Source organism: Loxodonta africana, chromosome 26 (assembly GCF_030014295.1).
Source record: "Loxodonta africana isolate mLoxAfr1 chromosome 26, mLoxAfr1.hap2, whole genome shotgun sequence".
NCBI lineage: Eukaryota > Metazoa > Chordata > Mammalia > Proboscidea > Elephantidae > Loxodonta > Loxodonta africana.
The window spans coordinates 13741844-13757315 of NC_087367.1; the positions used below are offsets into that span (position 1 = coordinate 13741844).

Genomic DNA, 15472 nt, shown 5'->3' on the forward strand with positions numbered 1-15472 from the left:
AATTCTTCAATGATCCTTTCCGTGTTTTCTGTTTTCTCCCCTTGTTCTGGAACTCCAATGACTCTCAGACTTTTGCCTTTGATTGTATCCCATATCGTTCTCAGGGTTTCTTCATTTTGTTTCTTTCTTTTCCCTGATTTTTTCTCAAAGTGGTAGCCAAGAATTTGTCTTCAGTTTCACTGATCCTGTCTTCCATTGTTTCAAATTTTCTCCTAAAATCTTCTATTGCACTGTCCGTTTCTGAAATCTTACTGTTTATCTTTTGGATTTCTAATTGTTGTTTTTGTATGATTTCTAGTTGTTCATTTATTTTGATGCTTTGTTCCTGTACTATTTTTCCTGAGTCCTTCTATTGCTTTGTCTATGTTTTCCTTACTTTGTCTGTATTTTTCTTCATCTGTTGGAAAGCCTTGAATAGAGTTTTAAATTCCCTATGAGATAGTTCCAGTGCCTTTTCTTCTACCAGAAGGTCATCTGATGTTTTATTTTGGTCACTCTCTGGAGCCATCCTCTTCTGTTTTTTTTTGTTTTTAATAAGTTTTGATATTGTCTGCTGTCTCCAGGACATTCAGGAGTTATTTTCTTTGTTTACTAACTGTAGGTTTGATTGTTTCTTCCTGCTTTTTTGTTTTATTTGGTTATGTCTGGGAGGGTGGGCTGGGCATGTTTTGTTGCTTGCTCACCTGTGGGCTTCTCACCACCTTGTGCAGGTGGGCAAGGCTGGTCACTCAGTTATGGTGCAGCAGGGCTGGTCCGGAGGGGGTGGAGGCATGGGGATGAATAGATTGCAGCACAAACTGAGGCTGATGGAGTGGGGCAGGGGCAGTGCAGGGCAGGGTCTGGGGGACCACATCAGTGCCACTTGGGGACATGGTGCTCGGTGCATGGTGCAGATAGGCAGGAGGGAAAGGAGAGGATGTGATGTGCAGAGCTAAGTGGGTGAGTGAAAGAAGAGAGAAAAATAAAAGCAAAAAAAGAAAAAAGTAAATAAAATAGCATTATGGTAGAATTTTTTTACGATAGAATTTGGCAGGTGGGGACAGGGCAGACCTGGCAAGGCCATGGGCCAGTGGCTCTCTAGTTGAGCAGTGTGGCTCAGCCTGTTGAGAAGTGGCATGGTGGCACACGGGGCGAGGTGAGTAGGAGAAAGAAAAGGAAAGAGGGGAAAGAGAGAGAAGAAACCAACCAACCAACCAGCATAAATAAATAAATAAATAAAAATACAGTGCTGGGGAGCCAGCCATTGGGAGGCAGGGTGGAATTGGGGTGGCAGCGAGCTGATGTCTCTCTCCCCATGTGGCATGGCACAGCCCATCAGGAAAGGATGGAGGCAGTCTAAGGCCTGGGTGGGAGGGAGAAGGAAAATGGAGAAGGGGAAAGATAAGGAAAAATTTAAAATATGGCACTGAGGAAGCCCCCTTTGGGGGCAGCACAAACCCAGGGAGGCTGTGTACCAGTGGCTGTCCAGCCAAGCCATACAGCACAGCCCACCAAGAAGAGGGGGGCACAGCCCATGGGGCTAGGTGAGTGGGAGAAAGGAAAGGAAGGAAGGGAGAGAAAGAGAAGAAACAAAAACAAGAACAAACAGTAAATAAAATGACACTGAAGTACCCAGTCAGTGACAGCAGGCACAAACACTAGGAAGCCGTGTGCAGTGACTCTCCAGCCAAGAGGTGCAGCATGGCCCCTTCAGAAGGAGCAGGGATGGTGCCCAGGGCTGGGTGGGTGGGAGGAAAGAAAGGAGAGAGAGAGAAGAAACAGAAAAAGAAGCCCGTCAAGAAGGGGAGGGGATGATACATGGGGCTAGCCAGGCAGGAGAAAGAAGGAAGGAAGGAAGAGAGAGAGAAGCAACAAAAAAAGCCAAAATAAGATAAAAATACCAAAAAAAAACCCCAAACAAACAAAAACATGGCACTGAAGGGGCTGGCCAGTGGGGGTGGGGCACACCCTCATGGTAATGAGCTGATGCCTCTCCAGCAAATTGCCTGTGGCCCATTGGAAAGTGGTGGAGGCCTCGTACAGAGAAGAAGGGTGGGGGGTGGGAAAGCGTGTGTCCCTGGTTACCAGGTGTTCTATCTCTTGTTGGGAGTTCTGTGAAATTGCCTTTCCATACTCCCTGTCCATGCTCCTTGGTGGCTGTAGCCTAAGCCGGTGAATCAGTGCAGCTTTGGCTGTCAGGGAACCTCCACTCTCTAGCTCTCCTCATTCTCTGTTCTCTGTCAGTTTCTTGTTCATTGGGTGGTTGATCAAGTCATTTATTCCTTTATTTGGCACTTAGGGTTCCAGGATGACATTTGTATCTGTTTTACTTAGCTTTTCAGGTCTTTGCTGCAGAGGGACGGCGTGGTGCTTCTATCTATAGCACCATGTTGGCTCCGCCTCCTAGGATTAATTGATTTTAATAGATTCTAAAAATTAATTCTAAAAGTTGAAAACTAATAAACAGCATAAATTTATTATGGCTGGGTAATCACTGTTCCCAGCAAAGTTATGATATGATCCCTTGGGCCACTCAAAAGAGAAGGTTCCTATTGATAAGTTAATAGGAATTCTTCTTTCTAAAACCATATCGCTTTTTGTTTGTTTCATTTTTTTTTAATAAATGATGTATTTATATCGTTCAAAACCCAAAATTATATAAAGGTTGTAGAGTGAAAAGTCTTTCACTCACATCCATCCCATCTGCATCATATTTAGACCATGCTTATTTTTGTACAGTTTTTTGTTTTGTTTGTCTCCTGGAGTTTCTGAACTGCCTTTCTTTTTGTGGAAAGAAGAAACACATTTTATCTTTATCACATATTGAACACTTTCCAGCTTCTTACTCCTTTTATCTTTCGCTTAGAATATATTCCATTCTCCTTGAGACCTGCTGCCTTCTTGTTTTAATTTGGATTAATTTCTTCATGTTTGAACTGTGACTTTCTTGTACAATGGTTTTGTGTGTGTATGTGTGTGTGTGTGGCATTTTTAATTCCCTTACCCCCTCCCATTCTTGCATTATTTGCTTTGATAACATCTTCAAGTTTTTCCAAGTGCTTAGCCACACAGTCTATATTATGGAGTTCTTTTCTTCCCTACAGCAGCAGTAAACCAACTTTTTTTTTGTAAGGGGCCACATAGTAAATATTTTAGGCTTTGTGGACCATACAGTTTCTGTCATAACTACTCATCACTGCCATTGTATGAAGGCAAAGACAATAGGTAAACAAATAACTGTGGCTGTGTACCAATAAAACTATTTATAAACACCAAAATTTGAATTTCATATAATTTTCATGTCTCATGAAATATTATTATCTTTTTTATTTTTTCAAACATTTCAAAATGTAAAAACCATTCTGAGCTTATGAGTCATACAGAACCAGGCAGTAAGCTAAGTTTAACCCACAGGCTATAGCTTGCCAACCTATACTCTAGAACTTTCCCGCCTGAAGCCTTCAGTTGAATGTTCTTGCTCACTAGGTCAGCTTCATAGCTGTCATCCTGAGAATTCTTTTCATGCTCTCCTAGGGTGGAACCACTGCTTCCTGGATTCCATGTTTCCTCACTCTTGCATTAATTCCTTATTTTCTGGGAAATATCCTCAAGTAACTTACTAGGAAGGAAGGTCAACTTTCTGAGTTTTTAACATTCCAGAGAATATCTTTATACTTCTTTCACAGTTTATTACTAGTTTGGCTACATCTAGAACTCAAGGTTCAAAATATTTTACCTTAGAACATTCAGTCATTCTTTATTGCCAATGAGAAATTAGATGCCAGTGTGATTCTCGTTCATTTTGTAGGTAACTTATCCCGCACAAGCACCCCTCCAACTCTGAACACTTTTAGAGTATTCTCTTTATCTTCGACTTTCTAAAATTTCATAATTGTTTGAGCATGGCTTTTTAATTTTTTTTCCTCATGTATTATGTGAGCAAAATTTCTTCCACTTTTTCAAGCTGATTTCCACTCCTCAATTTTATATGTTGCCTCTTTCTGGAACTTCTGTTAGTAAGATGTTGAACCTCCTAGACTGATCCTTCATACATGTGTCTGATCTTTAATATTTTACATCTCTCATTTTGTTTCTTTTTATTCTAATGTCTACAAGAACTCCATATCTTTATCTTCCCAATTCCCTACTGATTTTTTTATTTCAACAATGCTATTTCTAATTTTTAAGAGACTTCTTGTTTCTGGTTCATTTTTAATAATATTCTGGATGTATGTATATTCTACCTTCTCAGTCTCTCTAAAGAACCTGACCCAGTTACTATTACTACATAACAACCTATCCCCATACAACCATATTCTATTGCTCACAGATTCCGAGTCAGGGATTTAGACAGTGCAACAGCAGGGGTGGCCCACCTCTGGTCTAGCGGATATGGGATTTCAGCTGGGAAGACTCAAAGGCTGGGCATGACCCGATAGCAGGGCCTGGAATCATCTGAAGGCATCCTTACTCGTATGTTTGTTGCCCAGGCTGGGGCCTTCTACAGGAGCACCTGCACGTGCTCTCTCCATGTGGCCTGGGCCTCCTCAACACATAGCGGTATCAGAGCAGTTGGATTTCTTACATGGTGGCTCAGGGCCCCAAAGGCAAGTATCTCAAGAGGACCAGATGGAAGCTATATGTTCATTTCTGATCTAGCTGCTCAAGTCAAGCAGTGCCACCTTTGCTCCCTTGGTTACAGATGAGTCACTAAGTGTGGCCCAGATTTAAAAGGAGGGGACATAGACCTCACCTGTCAATGGAAGGAATGTCAAATAATCTCTGGCATGTTTTAAAACAGTCACAAAGACCATAGGTTTTTGTTTTTTAAGTCCGTTGTTCTTCAGGTTACATCTGGTTGTGTACTTTTCATGTTGCTCGTTTACATGAAGTGTACTGTGATTCTCTTGTCCAGTCTTGTGTAAGAACAAGGCAATAGAAAAGCATGAGTGCTGTATATGTGGGGAACACTTGCCATGTGGCAGTGTTTGCTTCGGAATAAATGCAGTTGAGATGCAGGCATTTGCTGGGGACATGAAATGACAGAAGGAAGATGACTTTGCTGTGTGAAATCAATGCACACTCAAGTTTTCTTGATCCCTTCTTCACTTTCTTTAGAGGAAAACCCTTTGATATGATATTTTTGCCTGGAATTTTGCCCCCTGCCATATGCTGTTTAGCTTGCAGAGGATAGGAAGTGGAACAGAGGAAACCTACTATCTGGCATGTTGTTGTTAGGTGCCATCCAGTCACTTCCGACTCATAATGACCCTATATGTACAACAGAATGAAACACTGCCCAGTCTGGGGCCGTCCTTGTGGTCATTGTTATGCTTGACCCTATTGTTGCATCCACTGTACCAATCCATCTCCTTGAGCGTCTTCCTCTTGTTGGCTGACCCTCTATATTACCAAGTATGATGTCCCTCTCCAGGGGTTGGTCCCTCCTGATAACATGTCCAAAGTACGTGAGGGTGAAGTCTTGCCAGCCCTGCTTCTAAGGAGCATTCTGGCTGTACTTATTCCAAGACAGATTTGTTCATTCTTCTGGCGGTCCTTTGGTATGTTCAACATTCTTTGTCAACACCATAATTCAAAGGCACCAATGCTTCCCCGGTCTTCTTTATCCATTGTCCAGCTTTTGCATGCATACGAGGGACTTGAAAATTCCATGGTTTGGGTCAGGTGCACCTTAGTCCTTAGAGTGATATCTTTGCTTTTTAACACTTTAAAGAGATGTTGCCATACTGACTTGGCATACTGACTTTCAATTAATCCCCACCTTTCAGTGATTTCCATGAGGCAGACTAGCACTCACTGTAGCTGTAGTTGCCTGTGTTCATACTCACGGCTACGGCAGCCGCTGCTTGGCATCAACAGGAAGTACCCTTGAACTCACTTTCCACTGTAAGAAACTTGCTGACCAACGTCATCTGTTGTTGGCCAGCTCCCATTCTCTTTGTAGTGAGATTGTCTTTCCTTTCTCCTCTTCCTCCCCTCCTTTTCCTTTTCTTTGGTAAACTCATTTTAACGGTTTGTCAGGAGGGAAGGAGATGAAAGTCTGTGCTCAGAACTCCGTTTTGAAACAGAAGTCAATGGGAGTTTTCTGAATGAATTTTGTATTGAGTCATTGGAGCATTCATCTCAAGTGAGAGAACTGTGGTGACTACGTACAGGTTTATGGTCTATGCTTCTCCTTCCCTCCCTCCCTCCCCCCCCACCCCTTCTTCCCTCCCTCCTTTTCTTTCTTTCTTCCTTTGATATTTGCTGGCATTTAATAGTTTTTTTTTTTTAATAAGCTAAACATTGAACTTGCACCGTATCACTAAATCTTCGCAATAATTTTTACTAACTTTATTATGCTTACTATTATTTTCCAGATTCTACCAGAGGTGAAACCGTGGTTCAAAGAGGTTGTCACTTGCTCAATGTCACATAGTAATGGGCCAAACTATTACAACCAGGGTCTAACTCCATGATCAAAGCCCTTGTCTGCTCTGCTCTAAACCAAAAAACCAAACCAAACCTGTTGCCGTTGAGTTGATTCTGACTCAAGCAACCCTGTAGGACAGAGAAGAACTGCCTAACAGGGTTTCCAAAGAAGGCTGGTGGATTTGAACTGCCAGTCCTTTGGTTCGCAGCCAAGCTCTTAACCACTACTTAATATTAGTGGTCATTTTATTAAATGAATTTTTAAGGAAGATCCTGGGCTTGAATGTGTCCGCATAGAGCTGTTGATGGCAGTAAACCTCAACAACTCATCAAGAACACCCAATTTCCAATGGTGACACATAAGGCCCCCGTTCTAACACTCCCCCCAACAAAGAAACAAACAACAACAGCAACAACAAAACCCACCATCACAGGATTGGAAATACTGCCCCTTATTTCTCTTTCCTTCTTCTGTTGCTGCTAAAGAAGAAAAAAAATAGCTCATCAAGGCAGGCAGGCAGAAATGCCCTTCCTTCCCAGCAGCTGAGAAGAAAGGGCTCCCCCCCGCTGGGAAGGGAGCTATAACTGCTGAAAACAGACTTGTTGTTTTTGAATTATCGTACTTAGTTTTTTGTATAAGCGATGTGTGCAATGACCACAAAAGATATACAGTGGAAAGAAAGTTCTCTGTCCAGCCTCATCTTCCAGCCATACATTTCCACCTCCCGTCCAAACAACCACCAATACTATTTCCTTGTGAAACTTCCCACAGAATTTTTATAGACTATGTACACACAGGAAACCCTGGCAGCATAGTGGTTAAGAGCTAGGCCTGCTAACCAAAAGGTCGGCAGTTCAAAATTCACCAGGTGCTCCTTGGAAACCATATGGGGCAGTTCTACTCTGTCCTATAGGGTCGCTATGAGTAGGAATTGCCTGGATGTAGGAATTGCCTGGATGGCAACATGTTATATACACACACACAAACATATACAAAGATACACATGTATAATTTTTTAAAATGTCGAAGAGTAACCTACCATGCACACATTGCTTTTTTCATTTAACAGCACATCTTGGACACAGTATTAGCATTATATTCCCTTACATGGTCATACTAACACATTCAATCGGTCCTTTAAGAGATGGACAGTTGGTTTCCAGTCTTTTTCTGTAATGAACAATGTCGCATGGAAGACCTCTGTACATGCCGCATTTCACACGTGTTAGTATGTTTGTAGGATACTTTTCCAAAATGTAGTAGTATTTGAGAGTGCTATTACCCATGCTCTAGTCAGGAACATTGCTTTGCCAATTTTTTTCTTTGTCAGTCTGATAATAAAATAAGGCATCTGGTTGCAGTTTTAATTTGCATTTCTATTATTGTTAGTTACCAAGAATTAAAAAAAAAAAAACTACTCTCCAGGCTGATTTCAAAGGGCAATTTAGGATTTACGCATCTTTTGCCCTGGGATATGCTCCTGGTTTTGGGTGCAGAAACTGCCACAGCCTTAGCCTTGCACCGTCAGGGGCCACCACACACTACACAAGCCTAGAAAGGCAGGGAGGGGGCAAGGGGAGGAGGGGGACCCCATTCTGAAAAGGAGAAGAACAGAAAGAGGCAATGGAAACGATGTTAGGGCAGGAACCTCACAATGAAAAGGCTGCAAGTGGCCAGCTGGAGAGGGCAGAGCCAATTCAAGACTGGGACTACCAAGAGAAATGCCTAATGGCGTGGGGAAACAGCATTGCACCTGGGGATGGTGTCCTGATTTGGGACCCTCTGCCCAGCTGGGAGTGCACAGAAGCACCCTTTCCAAAGCGGCCTTTCTGATCAAAGGAGCCTTGGGCTATCCAGGAGAGATGGAAAGGGAAATGGTTAGGCAAAGTGGTAAAGGAAGGATAGCTGAAGCCCTTAAAAAATGTTTAGAGCAGTGAATCTCATTTTTTTTTTTTTTTTTACTTTTACAGAGCAGTAAAATTTCAAAAGAAAATTTCTAAACTGGGAGAATGAAAATGATACACAATTTCTAATTTTACCAAGTAAGACCCAAATGAAGCAATTAGCATCTATGCCCAATGTTATTTCTTAAAAGTAAAGGCATTTTACTTCCTGAAAGATAAGAAGGAAATAATTCTCAAACAAAAGGCAAGAGCTTTAAATGATAGACAAATCCAAACCAAACCTATTGCCACTGAGTTGGTTCTAACTCATAAGGACCCGGTAGGACAGAGTAGAACTGCCCCATGGGGTTTCCAAGGAGCAGCTGGTGGATTTGAACTGCCAACCTTTAGATTAGCAGCTGAGCTTTTAACTACTGTGCCACCAGGGCTCCAATATACAAATAGCTGTATGGGAAAAGTTATTCTTTTGCCATCAGCTTACTTCCACTTGGTGAAAACTTTGTCCAGTACTGGCCCTGATATGAGGACTGATGTTTAGGAAATAATATTTAATAGAGTTTCAGGTTGGCATTAAAAATGTTTTGCATATAATATTAATAATTGTTAACATTTATTGAGCACTTACTGTGATTCAGATCCTATTTTAGAGAGGGCTATAGAGATACGCAGACACTTGTCCAAGGTGACCCAGCAAGTTAGTAGAGAAGGGAGGACCCAGGCTGGCACGAGGCAGTCTGGCTCCAAAGTCTTGACTCTTGACCACTACATTTTGCAAGAGAGAGAGAAAGTGTCCTTTAAACAATATCCTGTACAAAATAATAATATTTTCCAGTAATTTCCTTTTCTTTTTTTGCTATTTTAAACATTTTTAAGTGCACGATTCAATGACATAACTACATTCACCAAGTTGTCCAACCACTATTTATTTACAAAAGTTTTTCATCACACCAAACAGAAATGGAGAAAAGACAGAAGTTGTCAAGGATCCCATTTTACTTGGACTCACAATCGGTGCTCATGGAGACAGCAGTCAAGAAATCAAACAATGCATTGCATTGGGCAAATCTGCTGCAAAGGACCTCCTTAAAGTGTTATAAGCAACGGTGTCACTCTGAGCACTAAGGTGCACCTGACCCGAGCCGTAATTTTTTCAACTGCTTCATATGCATGCAAAAGCTGGACAATGAACAAGGAAGATGAAGAAGAACTGATACCTTTGAATTATGGTGTTGACGAAGAATATCGAACACACCATGGACTGCCAGAAGCATGAACAAATCTGCTTCGGAAGAAGTACAGCCAGAATGCTCCTTATAAGCATGGATGGTGAGACTTCGTTTCAAATACTTTGGGCATATTATCAGGAGGGACCAGTCCCATGCTTGGTAAAGTAGAGGAGCAGTGAAAAAGAGGAAGACCCTGGATGAAATGGATTGACACAGTGGCTACAACAATGGGCTCAACCATTATACCAATTGTGAGGATGGCACAGGACCGGGTAGTGTTTCGTTCTGTTGTACATAGGATGACTAAGAGTCAGAACTGACTTGATGGCACCCAACTATCCCTTAAGCAATAACTCCCTGTTCCTCCTTCCCCCAACTCCTGGTGACCACTAATAAACTTTCGTATCTATATGTTTGCTTGTTCTAGATAGTTTGAAAAAGTGGAATCATACAATATTTGTCATTTTTGCCTAATTTATTTCACTTAGCATAAAGTTTTCAAAGTTCGCCCAAGTCGAAGCATGTTTCAGAACTTTACTCATCTTTATGGGCAAATAATATTCCATTGTATGTATATACCACGTTGTCTTTATCTGTTGATGAACACTCGTGTTGTTTCCACTTTTTGGCTATTGTGAATAATGGTGCAATGAACACTGGTGTACAAGTGTCTGTTTTTGAGTTCCTGCTTTCACGTTTTTGGGGTATATAACCGGGAGTGGAATTGCTGGATCATATGGTAACTCCCTTTAACTTTTTGAGGAACTGCCAAACGGTTTTCTACTGCACCTACACCATTTTATATTCCCACCAGCAATGGATGAGTTTTCCAATTTCCCCATATTCTCATCAACACTTGCTATTTTTCTGTTTTTGTATATAATAATCGTCCTAGTGGATGTGATGTAGTATCTCATTGTAATTTTGATTTGTATTTCCCTAGTGGCTGATGTTGTTCAGTGTCTTTTCATGTGTTTGTTGGCCATTGGTATATCTTCTTTGGAAAAATTTCTATTTGAGACTTTTGCTTTTTTTTTGGTTGAGTTGTCTTTTTGTTGTTGAGTTGTAGGACTTCTTTATATGTTTACTGTATTAAACTCTTTTATTAGATATGTGATTTCCAAATATTTTCTCTCAGTCTATAAGTTGTCTTTTCACTTTTGGATAATTCCTTTTAATGCACAAACATTTCTTTTGTTTGTTTTAATGAAGTCTAATCTATCTATTTTTTTTTCTTTTGTTCCTTGTGCTTTTAGTGTTGTATCTAAAACTCCATTGCCAATTACAAAGTCATGAAGATTTACCCACATGTTTTCTTTCAAAGGTTTTAGTTCTTATATTTGGCCATTGATCCATTTTGAGTTAATTTTCATTTATGGTGTGAGGTATGGGTCCAGCTTCATTCTTTTGCATATGAAAATCCAGTTGTCACATCACCATTTATCGAAGAGACTATTCCTTCCCTATTGAATGGACTTGGCACCTTTATCTAAAATCCACTAGCCATAGATGTATGAGCTTATTTCTGTACTCTCAATTCTATTCCATTGGTCTATATGTCTATCCTTATACCAATACCACATTGTTTTGATTACTGTAGCTTTATAGTATGCTTCGAAATTGGGAAGTGTGAATCCTCCTACTTTGTTCTTCTTCTTTTTTTTTTTTTTAGTATTGTTTTGGCTATTTGGGATCTCTTCTAATCCCACATGAAGTTGAGAATCAGCTTTTCTATTTCTACAAAAACAACTATTGGAATTTTGATAGGAATTGCCTCAAATCTGTATACTGCTTTGGGTAATAATAGTAAGTCTTCCAATCCATGAACACAGACTGTTTTTTCATTTATTGATGTCTTCTTTAATTTCTTTCAGCAATGTTTTATAGTTTTTGGTGTACAAGCCTTTGATCTCCCTGGTTAAATATATTCCTAAGGAATTTATTCTTTTAGACACTATTGAAAATAGAATTAAAAAAAAATTTCCTTTTCATATTGTTCATTGCTGGTGTATAGAAACACAACAGATTTTTGTGTGTTGATCTTGTGCCCTGCCACTTTACTGAATGCATTAGCTCTAGTAGCTTTCTTGTGGATTCTTTGAGATTTTCTATATATGGAATCACGTCATCTATGAATAGATAGGGTTTTACATCTTTCCTTCTGATTTAATGTTGTTAATTTCTTTTTCTTGCTTTGTTGCTCTGGCTAGAACTTTCAGTGCAATGTTGAATGGCAATGGTGAAAGCAGGCATCTTGGTCTTATTCCTGATCTTAGGGGGAAAGTTTTCAGTCTTTCAGTATTATGTATGATGTTTGCTGTGGATTTTTCATAAACACCCTTTCTCATGTTGAGAAAGTTCTGTACTATTCCTAGTTTGCTGAGTGCTTTTTTTTTTTTATTATTAACTTTTATTGAGCTTCAAGTGAACGTTTACAAATCAAGTCAGTCTGTCACACATAAGTTAATATACACCTTACTCCATACTCCCACTTAAAAAACTCCTCCTAATGAGTCAGCCTGCTCCCTCCTTCCAGTCTCTCCTTTCGTGCCGGTTTTGTCAGTTTCTAACCCTCTCTACCCTCTCATCTCCCCTCCAGACAGGAGATGCCAACACAGTCTCAAGTGTCCACCTGATATAATTAGCTCACTCTTCATCAGCATCTCTCTCCCACCCACTGTTCAGTCCCTTTCATGTCTGATGAATTGTCTTCGGGGATGTTTCCCGTCCTGTGCCAACAGAAGGTTTGGGGACCATGACCGCCGGGATTCTGCTGAGTGCTTTTTTCAGTTGTAAAATGGTGTTGGATTTTATAATGCCTTTCCTGCATCAGTTGAGATAATTATGTGGTTCTTTTCCTTTGCTCTATTAACGTGGTGTATTACATGAATTGATTTTCTCATGTTGAACCACTTTGCATTCTTAGGATAAATTCCATTTGATCATGGTGTAATATCCTGTTAATATTCTGTTGGATTCAGTTTGCTAGCATTTTATTGAGGATTTTTACGTATATATTCATATGAGATCTTGGTCTGTAGTTTCTTTTTCTGCGGTGTCTTTGTCTCATTTGGGTATCAGAGTAATGCTAACCACATAGAATGAGTTAGGAAGTGTTGCCTCCTCTTCTATTTTTCTTAAAGAGTTTGAGAAGGAATAGTATTAAATCTTCTGTAAGTGTTTGGTAGAATTCTCCAGTGAAGGCATGTGATTGCAGGCTTTTCCTATTTAGGTTTTTGATTCTGATTCAATCTCCCTTTTTTTGTTACAGGTCTCTTGAGATTTTCTATTTCTTCTTGAAATAGAAGTTAGTTTAGGTGGTATGTGTGTTTTGTCTATGTTGTCATAGATTGAATTCAGTCCTCAAAAAATATGTGTATCAGTTTGGTTAAGCCATGAGTCCCAGTATTGTGAATGTTCACCATTTTGTCATCTGATGGAATTTTCCTATGTGTTGTAAATCCTATCTCTATGATGTTAATGAGATGTGATTAGTGGCAGTTGTGTTAATGAGGCAGGACTCAGCCTACAAGATTAGATTGTGTCTTAAGCCAATCTCTTTTGAGATATAAAAGAGAGAAGCAAGGAGAGAGACATGGGAGCCTCATACCACTAAGAAAGCAGTGACCAGGAGCAGAGCGCATTGTTTCGACCTGGGGTTCCTGCACAGAGAAGGTCCTAGACCAGGGGAAGATTGATGACTAGGACCTTCCTCCAGAGCTGACAGAGAGAAAATCTTCCTCTGGACCTAACATCCTGAATTCAGACTTTTAGCCTACTAGGCCGTGACAGAATAAATTTCTCTTTGTTAAAGCCATCCACTTGTGGTATTTCTGTTGTAGCAGCACTGGGTAAATAAGACATACATTATCTAATATGTTGGTGTACCACTGTTCATAGTATTATAAGCCTTTTTATATCTGTAGTGTCAGTAGTAATGTCTCCACTTTCATTTCGGAGAGTTATTTGTATCTTCTCTCTTTTTTTCCTTGTCAGTCTAGTTAAGGTCTTGTCAATTCAGTTGATTTTTTTCTAGTTTTCCAAGGTGTAAATTTAGGTTATAGATTTGAGATGTTTCTTCTTTTTTAATGTAAGCGTTTACAACTATAATTTGCTCAGGAGGACTACCGCACACCACCCCTCCCTTGTGTCCCTTCTCAATCACATCCTCTTCTCCACATAGAGGTAGTTATTATCCTGATTTTTATGGTAAGTATTTCCTTACTTTAAAGAAAAAAAAAGAAACTTTTGCCACCCCTCACTAATTTCTACGTAAGTTACGGCTTTGGGGTTGAATAATAATTATGATAAAATTGCAGCTAATAGTTATCCAATATCTACTTAGGTACATTATTTCATTCAGTCCTTAAAACAACTCCCTGAAGTATGAATTACTACCCTTGTTTTACAGATAAGAATAGCCTCAAATGTGCCAGAGCCACCAAATGGTCTCCCACGCTTTCAGACTGCTAGCTGCTTCAGTCAGGTAGCACTAGTAAGCAGAGGAAAGAGGGCTAGATGAGCAATTAGGAGATTATGACCTTGGGCGAGTCACTTAACTTCTGTAGATCAGAGCTTTTCCATGGTGTTCTGAAAGCCCCATAGGTTTCACAGAGATTCCCCAAGAGCTGTCTAGGCCTGGGGAGAGAGAGGCCAGATGGACAGGGCTCAAAGCCTGCCATTGCTCCCCTTCGAACCAGAGAAGTTTGCATTTATCTGTTATATATTTCCGACTTTCACCCTGAAGAAAGTTCTGCAGCTAGAAAGAAATTTTACAAATCATAGGATTACATCCTCTACAGCCTCTATGAGCTCACACTTTATACCTCGAATGAGTCTCCCTTTGCATTGCATCCTTGGGACTTGTGGGTGAATAGCGTTAGCTACAGAATTTGCAAGACCCTGTGTGAAATGAAAATGCGGGGTCTTTGTTCCAAAAGCAGGGGGAAAATATCATTTTGTTTTTCTTTTAACTTGAGGGTTTTTTTTGTTTGTTTTTCATCCAACAAGAAGCTGTAACTTTATTAATGATAGAAACAGTACAAATTTCAAACCAAACTGCAGTTGCTCTCTTGAAACACCAAAAAAAAAAAAAAGAGCTCTCGTTTTTAGATGGCCACATTTTTAATTCCATAATAACATTTACAATATCATTACTGTTGTTCAGGGCTCAGGCTGCCTTTCTCTGGACATGTTTGCTTGTGACATGACCAATTCTATGGCCTTAATTCAAACACTGGTTTCATCAACTCCTTCCTCTTCACTCTCCTCTTGTACAGTTAGAGTTTATATGCTTTTTTTGAATGTTCAAGACAGTTTCACCTTGAGCTCTGAATTTCTCAGCAGCTGCTAGCTGCGCTTGCTGAGATAAGTCCTCGATCTTGGCTTCACCCAAAATTACATAGGTATCTGAAGCTGGGCTCTTGTAGACATCTGGCTTTGCGATGACAAAGGGGATATTCTTAGATTTCTAGATAGTGGCTTTAGTAACCCCTGTGACTTGTCGATCCAGTTTGGATATAGCTTTCCATGCCTTCTTTGCACTCCCACTGTTTTGCCTTACTAGCTGGTTCTTCAACAGTTTCAGTTGCTGCTGCCAGCTGGGGTGATGTGTGGTTGCCGGGGTGGAAAGCCACTCCTCCAGGCCTGGTACAGATTCATCACCGTTGTCAGGTTGCGTTCCAGACCCTGTCTCAGCCTGGGGCTGCGGTAACTCCTGCTCTGTGGCAGGGACGCTTCCTGTGGCTTCACCGGGCATTTCGTGCACAGAACATGGAACCCAGATGGTGGCAGGAAAAAACTGACGTGGTGTTTTTATTTACTATTTAATGTCATTCAAATAAAGAAAAATTAAAATTTTAAATTATTAGTGCAAAATTTGCTGTTCATCTTTATGTCGTCCAATGCCGGTTTCAAATCCACATATAAGA

At 40.4% G+C, this 15472-nt stretch overlaps 1 pseudogene; it reads right to left on the reverse strand.

Annotated features, from left to right (window-relative positions):
- Nucleotides 1-15386, reverse strand: part of LOC100676538 (nascent polypeptide-associated complex subunit alpha-like) — a 133033-nt pseudogene extending 117647 nt beyond the window's left edge.
- Between the last annotated feature and the right edge of the window lie 86 nt (nucleotides 15387-15472).